The sequence below is a fragment of the Vespula vulgaris genome, chromosome 9 (genome assembly GCF_905475345.1).
Source record: "Vespula vulgaris chromosome 9, iyVesVulg1.1, whole genome shotgun sequence".
NCBI lineage: Eukaryota > Metazoa > Arthropoda > Insecta > Hymenoptera > Vespidae > Vespula > Vespula vulgaris.
This window is the reverse complement of record NC_066594.1, coordinates 77,150-94,496: the sequence shown is the minus strand read 5'-3', so window position 1 is coordinate 94,496 and position 17,347 is coordinate 77,150. Positions and strand designations below refer to the sequence as shown.

The 17,347-nt window shown below is 27.3% G+C and overlaps 1 long non-coding RNA gene across 1 annotated transcript; it reads left to right on the top strand.

Moving 5' to 3' along the window:
* On the top strand, positions 1-15,103 carry LOC127066498 (uncharacterized). The gene is made up of 3 exons (XR_007782412.1): positions 1-2,526; positions 11,835-12,185; positions 14,246-15,103. It is a non-coding gene; the product is annotated as an uncharacterized LOC127066498 (long non-coding RNA).
* Positions 15,104-17,347: the final 2,244 nt, after the last annotated feature.

Genomic DNA, 17,347 nt, shown 5'->3' with positions numbered 1-17,347 from the left:
TTCAAATGAAAGACGATTACATAGGTATCCTATTATGATACCTTATACTTCTTATTATTCATATAAAAGAAAAGAAGAAGAAAAAAACAGTTAAGAAGATTAAGAAAGAAATTTCATGTTTATTTCCCAATATCTTCAATTATGATTGATTTATAAAGACAATAAGAATAATAATAACAATAATAATAACAACAATAATATGAAGAAGAAGAAGAAGAACAAAGTATCTTGGTATATTCAATTTTGCTTTCTTGTTCTTATGTGGTATATGTAGCTAGTACAATGTAAATTTTAATGTGGGATTTTATTTAAACGTGTCATTTAATGCGTATTATGATTAATATGCATTATTCATACACATATCAATGTATGTGTATTTAAATGAATATAGAATTTATACCTCGTTGACAAATTAAATTTACAATATTGAAATAAGGGTGTCACGATCAGGTACACGCATCACGTTCGATCGTCGACGATCTTTCAATATATAAAATATATCGATACCAAACGATATTACATTTGTTAAAAGGCATATACGTATTACGTACATACGCGTACACGTGCATACAGAAAAATTGAGAAAAAAATAGCAAAATAGAGCGAGGAAGAGAGAGAGAGAGAGATGAAAGTTCATTGTTTACGAGGAAGGACATCTGTCCTAACAAACGGAGTTTTCGATGAGGTCTCGTATTTTTCTATTCCTGTTGCTTTCTTTGTTAGCTCTTGACAAAAAGGCATTCGATAAGGAAGCATTAGCCGTCCAAAGTACAATTATATCAAAGACCTATTCAAATGAAAGACGATTACATAGGTATCCTATTATGATACCTTATACTTCTTATTATTCATATAAAAGAAAAGAAGAAGAAAAAAACAGTTAAGAAGATTAAGAAAGAAATTTCATGTTTATTTCCCAATATCTTCAATTATGATTGATTTATAAAGACAATAAGAATAATAATAACAATAATAATAACAACAATAATATGAAGAAGAAGAAGAAGAACAAAGTATCTTGGTATATTCAATTTTGCTTTCTTGTTCTTATGTGGTATATGTAGCTAGTACAATGTAAATTTTAATGTGGGATTTTATTTAAACGTGTCATTTAATGCGTATTATGATTAATATGCATTATTCATACACATATCAATGTATGTGTATTTAAATGAATATAGAATTTATACCTCGTTGACAAATTAAATTTACAATATTGAAATAAGGGTGTCACGATCAGGTACACGCATCACGTTCGATCGTCGACGATCTTTCAATATATAAAATATATCGATACCAAACGATATTACATTTGTTAAAAGGCATATACGTATTACGTACATACGCGTACACGTGCATACAGAAAAATTGAGAAAAAAATAGCAAAATAGAGCGAGGAAGAGAGAGAGAGAGAGATGAAAGTTCATTGTTTACGAGGAAGGACATCTGTCCTAACAAACGGAGTTTTCGATGAGGTCTCGTATTTTTCTATTCCTGTTGCTTTCTTTTATTTTTTGATTTTGATTATTTAACTAATTAAATTATTAAAATTTTAATATATATATATATATATATATATATATGCATATATATATATATATAATATTATCACACTGAAAGAAAAAGAGAATGTTTATACCATTTACTAGCTGACGTATACAAAGCAAATCTTATTACAATGTTTATATGTTTCTATATAAGCTGAAATATCTAAATACAACTTATGTTATTTACTTTCTGTCGAATATCGTATGAGATCAGTCTTTCGGCAACCACCGAGTTGGAAACTTGAAAGATCCCGTTTAAACATACGTTTGTAAATAGATAGATATGTATATATGTACATATGTACATAACTAGACACAATATACACACCCTCACACTCATACACAAAGTATATAGTAGTCTTTCTCTTGGGTATTGCTTGAGATTTTATTATATTGTATAGACAGTAACGAGCAACCTTTGTTCTGCAATGAGCCAAAATTAAATATCTGATATTGTTATTTATAGAATTCATTATGAACTAAAAATGCTTATATTGATTAAAAAAGGAATTAATGCTTGATAGAAAAAGAAAAATTACACATTATTGAAGGGTATTTGTTATTTTCGGCATCAATTTACAATGAAATGTTTTCTATAATACCATTGATTTTTTATTAGCAATACTTTTAATGTGTACGCATAAATGTATGTATATATATTTTTGTAATGGACCGAAATCTATTAGTTGTTTATTTTTAATTAGATATATGATTCTACTTCTCGATAATAAACTTTTCATTATTATATTGGAAGACACAATGGAAGATATCGAATTAAACTCTAATACAATCTTTTATTCGTTTGTCGTTAACGTTAAGAATTTTGATAAAAGATTTCAATTCTTCGGTTAATAGTTAAAATGCCTTTCAAATGGCCGTAGATAACAACGCTCTTCACAAATGTATCAACGTAAGATGTAATACCACTGATTAAGAAATTCACTAATTATAGTCGACTATTGTCATTTTTCGATGCAAGGTGTAAGTCGTATTTGCATTGATACGCAGATGAATACGTATATGATAATGTTTTTTTATAAACCCTGAGTTACTCATTTCTGATACAGATTCAGATATATACAGATATATATATGTATTATATATTATATATAATATGTATATATATATACAGAGAGAGAGAGAGTGAGAGAGAGAGGGTGAGAGAGAGAGAGAGAGAAAGAAAGGGTAAACGAATCGAGAATTTGAATGAAACAAAGAACGATATCGAGATTAAATTGAAAAGAAACTTTGTTAGCTCTTGACAAAAAGGCATTCGATAAGGAAGCATTAGCCGTCCAAAGTACAATTATATCAAAGACCTATTCAAAGGAAAGACGATTACATAGGTATCCTATTATGATACCTTATACTTCTTATTATTCATATAAAAGAAAAGAAGAAGAAAAAAAACAGTTAAGAAGATTAAGAAAGAAATTTCATGTTTATTTCCCAATATCTTCAATTATGATTGATTTATAAAGACAATAAGAATAATAATAACAATAATAATAACAACAATAATATGAAAAAGAAGAAGAAGAACAAAGTATCTTGGTATATTCAATTTTGCTTTCTTGTTCTTATGTGGTATATGTAGCTAGTACAATGTAAATTTTAATGTGGGATTTCAATTAAACGTCATTTAATGCGTATTATGATTAATATGCATTATTCATACACATATGAATGTATATATATTTAAATGAATATCGAATTTATACCTCGTTGACAAATTAAATTTACAATATTGAAATAAGGGTGTCACGATCAGGTACACGCATCACGTTCGATCGTCGACGATCTTTCTATATATAAAATATATCGATACCAAACGATATTACATTCGTTAAAATGCATATACGTATTACGTACGTACGCGTACACGTGCATACAGAAAAATTAAGAAAAAAATAGCAAAATAGAGCGAGGAAGAGACAGAGAGAGAGAGATAGATGAAAGTTCATTGTTTTCGAGGAAGGACGTCTGTCCTAACGAACGAAGTTTTCGATGATGTCTCGTATTTTTCTATTCCTGTTGCTTTCTTTTCTTTTTTTGATTTTGATTAATTAATTAATTAAATTATAAAAATTTAAATATATATATATAATATTATTACCCTGAAAGAAAAAGAGAATGTTAATAGCATTTACTAGCGGGCGTATACAAAGCAAATCTTATTACAATGTTTATATGTTTCTTTATCAGCTGATGTATCTAAATACACCTTATCTTATTTACTTTTGGTCGAATATCGTATGATATCAGTCTTTCCGCAACCACGGAGTTGGAAACTTGAAAGATCCCGTTTAAACATACGTTTGTAAATAGATAGATATGTATATATGTACATATGTACATAACTAGATACATAATATACACACCCACACACACATACACAAAGTATATAGTAGTCTTTCTCTTGGGTATTACTTGAGATTTTATTATATTGTATAGACAGTAACGAGCAACCTTTGTGCTGCAAGGAGCCAAAATTACATGTCTGATATTGTTATTGATACAATTCATTATGAATTAAAATTTTTAAATTGATTAGAAAAGAAATTAAAACTTGATAGAGAAAGAAAAAATTACACATTATTGAAGGGTATTTGTTATTTTCGGCATCAATTTACAATGAAATGTTTTCTATAATTCCATTGATTTTTTATTAGCAATACTTTTAATGTGTACGCATAAATGTATGTATATATATTTTTGTAATGGAACGAAATCTATTAGTTGTTTATTTTTAATTAGATATATGATTCTACTTCTCGTTAATAAACTTTACATTATTATATTGGAAGATACATTGGAAGATATTGAAATAAACTCTAATACAATCTTTTATTCGTTTGTCGTTAAAGTTACGAGTTTTGATAAATGATTTCGATACTTCGGTTAATAGTTAAAATGCGTTTCAACTGGCCGTAGATAACAAAGCTCTTCACAAATGTATCAACGTAAGATGTAATACCAGTGATTAAGAAATTCACTAATTAGAGTCGACTATTGTCGTTTTTCGATGCAAAATGTAAGTTGTAATTGCATTGATACGTACATGAATACGTATATGATAATGTTTTTTTATAAACCCTGAGTTACTCATTTCTGATACAGATTCAGATATATACAGATATATATATGTATTATATATTATATATAATATGTATATATATATACAGAGAGAGAGAGAGAGAGAGAGAGAGAGAGGGAGAGAGAGAGAGAGAGAGAAAGAAAGGGTAAACGAATCGAGAATTTGAATGAAACAAAGAACGATATCGAGATAAAATTGAAAAGAAACTTTGTTAGCTCTTGACAAAAATGCATTCGATAAGGAAGCATTAGCCGTCCAAAGTACAATTATATCAAAGACCTATTCAAAGGAAAGACGATTACATAGGTATCCTATTATGATACCTTATACTTCTTATTATTCATATAAAAGAAAAGAAGAAGAAAAAAAACAGTTAAGAAGATTAAGAAAGAAATTTCATGTTTATTTCCCAATATCTTCAATTATGATTGATTTATAAAAACAATAAGAATAATAATAACAATAATAATAACAACAATAATATGAAAAAGAAGAAGAAGAACAAAGTATCTTGGTATATTCAATTTTGCTTTCTTGTTCTTATGTGGTATATGTAGCTAGTACAATGTAAATTTTAATGTGGGATTTTATTTAAACGTGTCATTTAATGCGTATTATGATTAATATGCATTATTCATACACATATCAATGTATGTGTATTTAAATGAATATAGAATTTATACCTCGTTGACAAATTAAATTTACAATATTGAAATAAGGGTGTCACGATCAGGTACACGCATCACGTTCGATCGTCGACGATCTTTCAATATATAAAATATATCGATACCAAACGATATTACATTTGTTAAAAGGCATATACGTATTACGTACATACGCGTACACGTGCATACAGAAAAATTGAGAAAAAAATAGCAAAATAGAGCGAGGAAGAGAGAGAGAGAGAGATGAAAGTTCATTGTTTACGAGGAAGGACATCTGTCCTAACAAACGGAGTTTTCGATGAGGTCTCGTATTTTTCTATTCCTGTTGCTTTCTTTTATTTTTTGATTTTGATTATTTAACTAATTAAATTATTAAAATTTTAATATATATATATATATATATATATATATATATGCATATATATATATATAATATTATCACACTGAAAGAAAAAGAGAATGTTTATACCATTTACTAGCTGACGTATACAAAGCAAATCTTATTACAATGTTTATATGTTTCTATATAAGCTGAAATATCTAAATACAACTTATGTTATTTACTGTCTGTCGAATATCGTATGAGATCAGTCTTTCGGCAACCACCGAGTTGGAAACTTGAAAGATCCCGTTTAAACATACGTTTGTAAATAGATAGATATGTATATATGTACATATGTACATAACTAGACACAATATACACACCCTCACACTCATACACAAAGTATATAGTAGTCTTTCTCTTGGGTATTGCTTGAGATTTTATTATATTGTATAGACAGTAACGAGCAACCTTTGTTCTGCAATGAGCCAAAATTAAATATCTGATATTGTTATTTATAGAATTCATTATGAACTAAAAATGCTTATATTGATTAAAAAAGGAATTAATGCTTGATAGAAAAAGAAAAATTACACATTATTGAAGGGTATTTGTTATTTTCGGCATCAATTTACAATGAAATGTTTTCTATAATTCCATTGATTTTTTATTAGCAATACTTTTAATGTGTACGCATAAATGTATGTATATATATTTTTGTAATGGAACGAAATCTATTAGTTGTTTATTTTTAATTAGATATATGATTCTACTTCTCGTTAATAAACTTTACATTATTATATTGGAAGATACATTGGAAGATATTGAAATAAACTCTAATACAATCTTTTATTCGTTTGTCGTTAAAGTTACGAGTTTTGATAAATGATTTCGATACTTCGGTTAATAGTTAAAATGCGTTTCAACTGGCCGTAGATAACAAAGCTCTTCACAAATGTATCAACGTAAGATGTAATACCAGTGATTAAGAAATTCACTAATTAGAGTCGACTATTGTCATTTTTCGATGCAAAATGTAAGTTGTAATTGCATTGATACGTACATGAATACGTATATGATAATGTTTTTTTATAAACCCTGAGTTACTCATTTCTGATACAGATTCAGATATATACAGATATATATATGTATTATATATTATATATAATATGTATATATATATACAGAGAGAGAGAGAGAGAGAGAGAGAGAGAGAGAGAGAGAAAGAAAGGGTAAACGAATCGAGAATTGAATGAAACAAAGAACGATATCGAGATTAAATTGAAAAGAAACTTTGTTAGCTCTTGACAAAAAGGCATTCGATAAGGAAGCATTAGCCGTCCAAAGTACAATTATATCAAATACCTATTCAAATGAAAGACGATTACATAGGTATCCTATTATGATACCTTATACTTCTTATTATTCATATAAAAGAAAAGAAGAAGAAAAAAAACAGTTAAGAAGATTAAGAAAGAAATTTCATGTTTATTTCCCAATATCTTCAATTATGATTGATTTATAAAAACAATAAGAATAATAATAACAATAATAATAACAACAATAATATGAAAAAGAAGAAGAAGAACAAAGTATCTTGGTATATTCAATTTTGCTTTCTTGTTCTTATGTGGTATATGTAGCTAGTACAATGTAAATTTTAATGTGGGATTTCAATTAAACGTCATTTAATGCGTATTATGATTAATATGCATTATTCATACACATATGAATGTATATATATTTAAATGAATATCGAATTTATACCTCGTTGACAAATTAAATTTACAATATTGAAATAAGGGTGTCACGATCAGGTACACGCATCACGTTCGATCGTCGACGATCTTTCTATATATAAAATATATCGATACCAAACGATATTACATTCGTTAAAATGCATATACGTATTACGTACGTACGCGTACACGTGCATACAGAAAAATTAAGAAAAAAATAGCAAAATAGAGCGAGGAAGAGACAGAGAGAGAGAGATAGATGAAAGTTCATTGTTTTCGAGGAAGGACGTCTGTCCTAACGAACGAAGTTTTCGATGATGTCTCGTATTTTTCTATTCCTGTTGCTTTCTTTTCTTTTTTTGATTTTGATTAATTAACTAATTAAATTATAAAAATTTAAATATATATATATATATATATATATATATATATATATAATATTATTACCCTGAAAGAAAAAGAGAATGTTTATAGCATTTACTAGCGGACGTATACAAAGCAAATCTTATTACAATGTTTATATGTTTCTATATAAGCTGAAGTATCTAAATACACCTTATCTTATTTAATTTTGGTCGAATATCGTATGAGATCAGTCTTTCGGCAACCACCGAGCTGGAAAATTGGAAATAAACTCTAATACAATCTTTTATTCGTTTGTCGTTAACGTTACGACTTTTGATAAAAGATTTCAATACTTCGGTTAATAGATAAAATGCCTTTCAACTGGCCGTAGATAACAAAGCTCTTCACAAATGTATCAACGTAAGATGTAATACCACTGATTAAGAAATTCACTAATTATAGTCGACAATTGTCATTTTTCAATGCAAGATGTAAGTCGTATTTGCATTGATACGGGGATAAATACGTATATGATAATGTTTTTTTATAAACCCTGAGTTACTCATTTCTGATACAGATTCAGATATATACATATAAAATAATATATATATATATATATATATATATATATATATATATATATATATAAATGTATATACAGAGAGTGAGAGTGTGAGAGAGAGAGAAAGAAAAAGGATAAAGGAATCGAGAATTTGAATAGAACGAAGAACGATATCGAGATTAAATTGAAAAGAAACTTTGTTAGATCTTGACAAAGAGGCACTGGATTAGGAAAGATCTGCCATCCAAAGTACAATTATATCAAAGACCCATTCAAATGAAAGACGATTACATATGTATCCGATTATGATACCTTATTCTTCTTATTATTCATATAAAAGAAAAGAAGAAGAAAAAAAACAGTTAAGAAGATTAAGAAAGAAATCTCATCTTTATTTCCCAATATCTTCAATTATGATTCATTTCTAAAGACAATAAGAATAATAATAACAATAATAAGAACAACAATAACAACAATAATATGAAAAAGAAGAAGAAGAATAAAGTATCTTGGTATATTCAATTTTGCTTTCTTGTTCTTATGTGGTATATGTATCTAGTACAATGTAAATTTTAATGTGGGATTTCAATTAAACGTGTCATTTAATTCGTATTATGATTAATATGCATTATTCATACACATATCAATGTATGTGTATTTAAATGAAGTTTATACCTCGTTGACAAATTAAATTTACAATATTGAAATAAGGGTGTCACGATCAGGTACACGCATCACGTTCGATCGTCGACGATCTTTCTATATATAAAATATATCGATACCAAACGATATTACTTTTGTTAAAAGGCATATACGTATTACGTACATACGCGTACACGTGCATACAGAAAAATTAAGAAAAAAATAGCAAAATAGAGCGAGGAAGAGAGAGAGAGAGAGAGAGATGGAAGTTCATTGTTTACGAGGAAGGACGTCTGTCCTAACAAACGGAGTTTTCGATGAGGTCTCGTATTTTTATATTCCTGTTGCTTTCTTTTATTTTTTGATTTTGATTAATTAACTAATTAAATTATAAAAATTTTAATATATATATATATTCATATATATATATATATATATATATATAATATTATTACACTGAAAGAAAAAGAGAATGTTTATACCATATACTAGCTGACGTATACAAAGCAAATCTTATTACAATGTTTATATGTTTCTCTATAAGCTGAAATATCTAAATCCACCTTATGTTATTTACTTTCTGTCGAATATCGTATGAGATCAGTCTTTCGGCAACCACCAAGGTGGAATGTTGGAAGATCCCATATAAACATACGTTTGTAAATAGATACATATGTACATAACTAGATACATAATATACACACCCACGCACACATACACAAAGTATATAGTAGTCTTTCCTTGGGTATTGCTTGAGATTTATTATATTGTGTAGACAGTAACGAGCAACCTTTCTTCTGCAATGAGCCAAAATTAAATATCTGATATTGTTATTGATACATTATGAACTAAAAATGTTTAAGTTGATTAAAAAGAAATTAATACTTGGTAGAAAAAGAAAAAATTACACATTATTGAAGGGTATTTGTTATATTCGGCATCAATTTACAATGAAATGTTTTCTATAATACCATTGATTTTTTATTAGCAATACTTTTAATGTGTACGCATAAATGTATGTATATATATTTTTGTAATGGACCGAAATCTATTAGTTGTTTATTTTTAATTAGATATATGATTCTACTTCTCGATAATAAACTTTTCATTATTATATTGGAAGACACAATGGAAGATATCGAATTAAACTCTAATACAATCTTTTATTCGTTTGTCGTTAACGTTAAGAATTTTGATAAAAGATTTCAATTCTTCGGTTAATAGTTAAAATGCCTTTCAAATGGCCGTAGATAACAACGCTCTTCACAAATGTATCAACGTAAGATGTAATACCACTGATTAAGAAATTCACTAATTATAGTCGACTATTGTCATTTTTCGATGCAAGGTGTAAGTCGTATTTGCATTGATACGCAGATGAATACGTATATGATAATGTTTTTTTATAAACCCTGAGTTACTCATTTCTGATACAGATTGAGATATATACAGATATATATATATATATATATATATATATATATATATATATATATATATATATTATATATTATATATTATGTATATATAAATACAGAGAGAGAGAGAGAGAGAGAGAGAAAGAGGAAGGGTAAACAAATCGAGAATTTTGAATAAAACATAGAACGATATCGAGATTAAATTGAAAGGAAACTTTGTTAGCTTCTTGACAAAAAGGCACTCTATAAGGGAAACACCAGCCATCCAAAGTACAATTATATCAAAAACCCATTCAAATTAAAGACGATTACATATGTATCCGATTATGATACCATATATTTCTTATTATTCCTATAAAAGAAAAGAAAAAGAAAAAAAAACAATCAAGAAAAATAAGAAAGAAATCTCATCTTTATTTCCCAATATCTTCAATTATGATAGATTTCTAAATACTATAAGGATAATAATAACAATAATAACAACAACAATAATATGAAGAAGAAGAAGAAGAAGAAGAATAAAGTATCTTGTTATATTCAATTTTGCTTTCTTGTTCTTATGTAGTATATGTATCTACTACAATGTAAATTTTAATGTGGGATTTTATTTAAACGTGTCATTTAATGCGTATTATGATTAATATGCATTATTCATACACATATCAATGTATGTGTATTTAAATGAATATAGAATTTATACCTCGTTGACAAATTAAATTTACAATATTGAAATAAGGGTGTCACGATCAGGTACACGCATCACGTTCGATCGTCGACGATCATTCTATATATAAAATATATCGATACCAAACGATATTACATTTGTTAAAATGCATATACGTATTACGTACATACGCGTACACGTGCATACAGAAAAATTAAGAAAAAAATAGCAAAACAGTGCGAGGAAGAGACAAAGAGAGAGAGAGAGGTGAAAGTACATTGTTTTCAAGGAAGGGCGTCTGTCCTAACGAACGGAGTTTTCGATGAGGTCTCGTATTTTTCTATTCCTGTTGCTTTCTTTTATTTTTTGATTTTGATTAATTGACTAATTAAATTATAAAAATTTTAATATATATATATATATATATATATATATATATATATTACACTGAAAGAAAAAGAGAATGTTTATACCATTTATTAGCTGACGTATACAAAGCAAATCTTATTACAATGTTTATTTGTTTCTATATAAGCTGAAATATCTAAATACACTTTACGTTATTTACTTTCTGTCGAATATCGTATGAGATCAGTCTTTCGGCAACCACCGTGCTGGAAAATTGGAAATAAACTCTAATACAATCTTTTATTCGTTTGTCGTTAACGTTACGACTTTTGATAAAAGATTTCAATACTTCGGATAATAGTTAAAATGCCTTTCAACTGGCCGTAGATAACAAAGCTCTTAACAAATGTATCAACGTAAGATGTAATACCACTGATTAAGAAATTCATTAATTATAGTCGACTATTGTCATTTTTCGATGCAAGGTGTAAGTCGTATTTGCATTGATAGGCAGATGAATACGTATATGATAATGTTTTTTTATAAACCCTGAGTTACTCATTTCTGATACAGATTCAGATATATACAGATATCTATATATATTATATATTATATATTATATATATATAAATATATATACAGAGAGAGAAAGAGAGAGAGAGAGAAAGAAAACGGGGAAAGGAATCGAGAATTTGAATAAAACAAAGAACGATATCGAGATTAAATTGAAAAGAAACTTTGTTAGCTCTTGACAAAAAGGCATTCGATAAGGAAGCATTAGCCCTCCAAAGTACAATTATATCAAAAACCCATTCAAATTAAAGAAGATTACATATGTATCTGATTATGATACCTTATATTTCTTATTATTCATATAAAATAAAAGAAAAAGAAAAAAAACAGTTAAGAAGATTAATAAAGAAATTTCATGTTTATTTCCCAATATCTTCAATTATGATTGATTTATAAAGACAATAAGAATAATAATAACAATAATAATAACAACAATAATATGAAGAAGAAGAAGAAGAACAAAGTATCTTGGTATATTCAATTTTGCTTTCTTGTTCTTATGTGGTATATGTAGCTAGTACAATGTAAATTTTAATGTGGGATTTTATTTAAACGTGTCATTTAATGCGTATTATGATTTATATGCATTATTCATACACATATCAATGTATGTGTATTTAAATGAATATAGAATTTATACCTCGTTGACAAATTAAATTTACAATATTGAAATAAGGGTGTCACGATCAGGTACACGCATCACGTTCGATCGTCGACGATCTTTCAATATATAAAATATATCGATACCAAACGATATTACATTTGTTAAAAGGCATATACGTATTACGTACATACGCGTACACGTGAATACAGAAAAATTGAGAAAAAAATAGCAAAATAGAGCGAGGAAGAGAGAGAGAGAGAGATGAAAGTTCATTGTTTACGAGGAAGGACGTCTGTCCTAACAAACGGAGTTTTCGATGAGGTCTCGTATTTTTCTATTCCTGTTGCTTTCTTTTATTTTTTGATTTTGATTATTTAACTAATTAAATTATAAAAATTTTAATATATATATACACATATATATATATATATATATGTATATATATATAATATTATTACCCTGAAAGAAAAAGAGAATGTTTATAGCATTTACTAGCGGGCGTATACAAAGCAAATCTTATTACAATGTTTATATGTTTCTTTATAAGCTGATGTATCTAAATACACCTTATCTTATTTACTTTTGGTCGAATATCGTATGATATCAGTCTTTCCGCAACCACCGAGGTGGAATGTTGGAAGATCCCATATAAACATACGTTTGTAAATAGATACATATGTATATATGTACATATGTACATAACTAGATACATAATATACACACCCACACACACATACACAAAGTATATAGTAGTCTTTCTCTTGGGTATTACTTGAGATTTTATTATATTGTATAGACAGTAACGAGCAACCTTTGTGCTGCAAGGAGCCAAAATTACATGTCTGATATTGTTATTGATACAATTCATTATGAACTAAAAATGTTTAAATTGATTAGAAAAGAAATTAAAACTTGATAGAAAAAGAAAAAATTTTACATTATTGAAGGGTATTTGTTATTTTCTGCATCAATTTACAATGAAATGTTTTCTATAATTCCATTGATTTTCTATTAGCAATACTTTTAATGTGTACGCATAAGTGTATGTATATATATTTTTGTAATGGAACGAAATCTATTAGTTGTTTATTTTTAATTAGATATATGATTCTACTTCTGGTTAATAAACTTTACATTATTATATTGGAAGATACAATGGAAGATATCGAATTAAACTCTAATACAATGTTTTATTCGTTTGTCGTTAACGTTAAGACTTTTGATAAAAGATTTCAGTACTTCGGTTAATAGTTAAAATGCCTTTCAACTGGCCGTAGATAACAAAGCTCTTCACTAATGTATCAACGTAAGATGCAATACCACTGATTAAGAAATTCACTAATTATAGTCGACTATTGTCATTCTTCGATGCAAAATGTAAGTTGTAATTGCATTGATACGTACATGAATATGTATATGATAATGTTTTTTTATAAACCCTGAGTTACTCATTTCTGATACAGATTGAGATATATACAGATATATATATATATATTATATATTATATATTATGTATATATAAATACAGAGAGAGAGAGAGAGAGAGAAAGAGGAAGGGTAAACGAATCGAGAATTTTGAATAAAACATAGAACGATATCGAGATTAAATTGAAAGGAAACTTTGTTAGCTCTTGACAAAAAGGCATTCGATAAGGAAGCATTAGCCGTCCAAAGTACAATTATATCAAAGACCTATTCAAAGGAAAGACGATTACATAGGTATCCTATTATGATACCTTATACTTCTTATTATTCATATAAAAGAAAAGAAGAAGAAAAAAAACAGTTAAGAAGATTAAGAAAGAAATTTCATGTTTATTTCCCAATATCTTCAATTATGATTGATTTATAAAGACAATAAGAATAATAATAACAATAATAATAACAACAATAATATGAAAAAGAAGAAGAAGAACAAAGTATCTTGGTATATTCAATTTTGCTTTCTTGTTCTTATGTGGTATATGTAGCTAGTACAATGTAAATTTTAATGTGGGATTTCAATTAAACGTCATTTAATGCGTATTATGATTAATATGCATTATTCATACACATATATATATTTATATACACGTATATATATTTAAATGAATGTCGAATTTATACCTCGTTGACAAATTAAATTTACAATATTGAAATAAGGGTGTCACGATCAGGTACACGTATCACGTTCGATCCTCGACGATCTTTCTATATATAAAATATATCGATACCAAACGATATTACATTTGTTAAAAGGCATATACGTATTACGTACATACGCGTACACGTGCATACAGAAAAATTGAGAAAAAAATAGCAAAATAGAGCGAGGAAGAGAGAGAGAGAGAGATGAAAGTTCATTGTTTACGAGGAAGGACGTCTGTCCTAACAAACGGAGTTTTCGATGAGGTCTCGTATTTTTCTATTCCTGTTGCTTTCTTTTATTTTTTGATTTTGATTATTTAACTAATTAAATTATTAAAATTTTAGTATATATATATATATATATATATATATATATATATATATATATATATATATATAATATTATCACACTGAAAGAAAAAGAGAATGTTTATACCATTTACTAGCTGACGTATACAAAGCAAATCTTATTACAATGTTTATATGTTTCTATATAAGCTGAAATATCTAAATACAACTTATGTTATTTACTTTCTGTCGAATATCGTATGAGATCAGTCTTTCGGCAACCACCGAGTTGGAAACTTGAAAGATCCCGTTTAAACATACGTTTGTAAATAGATAGATATGTATATATGTACATATGTACATAACTAGTCACAATATACACACCCTCACACTCATACACAAAGTATATAGTAGTCTTTCTCTTGGGTATTGCTTGAGATTTTATTATATTGTATAGACAGTAACGAGCAACCTTTGTTCTGCAATGAGCCAAAATTAAATATCTGATATTGTTATTGATAGAATTCATTATGAACTAAAAATGCTTATATTGATTAAAAAAGGAATTAATGCTTGATAGAAAAAGAAAAAATTACATATTATTGAAGGGTATTTGTTATTTTCGGCATCAATTTACAATGAAATGTTTTCTATAATTCCATTGATTTTTTATTAGCAATACTTTTAATGTGTACGCATAAATGTATGTATATATATTTTTGTAATGGAACGAAATCTATTAGTTGTTTATTTTTAATTAGATATATGATTCTACTTCTCGTTAATAAACTTTACATTATTATATTGGAAGATACATTGGAAGATATTGAAATAAACTCTAATACAATCTTTTATTCGTTTGTCGTTAAAGTTACGACTTTTGATAAATGATTTCGATACTTCGGTTAATAGTTAAAATGCGTTTCAACTGGCCGTAGATAACAAAGCTCTTCACAAATGTATCAACGTAAGATGTAATACCAGTGATTAAGAAATTCACTAATTAGAGTCGACTATTGTCATTTTTCGATGCAAAATGTAAGTTGTAATTGCATTGATACGTACATGAATACGTATATGATAATTTTTTTTTATAAACCCTGAGTTACTCATTTCTGATACAGATTCAGATATATACAGATGTATATATATATTATATATTATATATTATATATATATAAATATATATACAGAGAGAGAAAGAGAGAGAGAGAGAAAGAAAAAGGGTAAAGGAATCGAGAATTTGAATAAAACAAAGAACGATATCGAGATTAAATTGAAAAGAAACTTTGTTAGCTCTTGACAAAAAGGCATTCGATAAGGAAGCATTAGCCGTCCAAAGTACAATTATATCAAAAACCCATTCAAACTAAAGAAGATTACATATGTATCTGATTATGATACCTTATATTTCTTATTATTCATATAAAAGAAAAGAAAAAGAAAAAAAAACAGTTAAGAAAAGTAAGAAAGAAATCTCATCTTTATTTCCCAATATCTTCAATTATGATTCATTTCTAAAGACAATAAGAATAATAATAACAATAATAAGAACAACAATAACAACAATAATATGAAAAAGAAGAAGAAGAATAAAGTATCTTGGTATATTCAATTTTGCTTTCTTGTTCTTATGTAGTATATGTATCTAGTACAATGTAAATTTTAATGTGGGATTTCATTTAAACGTGTCATTTAATGCGTATTATGATTAATATGCATTATTCATACACATATGAATGTATGTATATTTAAATGAATATAGAATTCATACCTCGTTGACAAATTAAATTTACAATATTGAAATAAGGGTGTCACGATCAGGTACACGCATCACGTTCGATCGTCGACGATCTTTCTATATATAAAATATATCGATACCAAACGATATTACATTTGTTAAAATGCATATACGTATTACGTACATACGCGTACACGTGCATACAGAAAAATTAAGAAAAAAATAGCAAAACAGTGCGAGGAAGAGACAAAGAGAGAGAGAGAGATGAAAGTACATTGTTTTCAAGGAAGGGCGTCTGGCCTAACGAACGGAGTTTTCGATGAGGTCTCGTATTTTTCTATTCCTGTTGCTTTCTTTTATTTTTTGATTTTGATTAATTGACTAATTAAATTATAAAAATTTTAATATATATATATATATATATATATATATATATTACACTGAAAGAAAAAGAGAATGTTTATACCATTTATTAGCTGACGTATAGAAAGCAAATCTTATTACAATGTTTGTTTGTTTCTATATAAGCTGAAATATCTAAATACACTTTACGTTATTTACTTTCTGTCGAATATCGTATGAGATCAGTCTTTCGGCAACCACCGAGCTGGAAAATTGGAAATAAACTCTAATACAATCTTTTATTCGTTTGTCGTTAAAGTTAC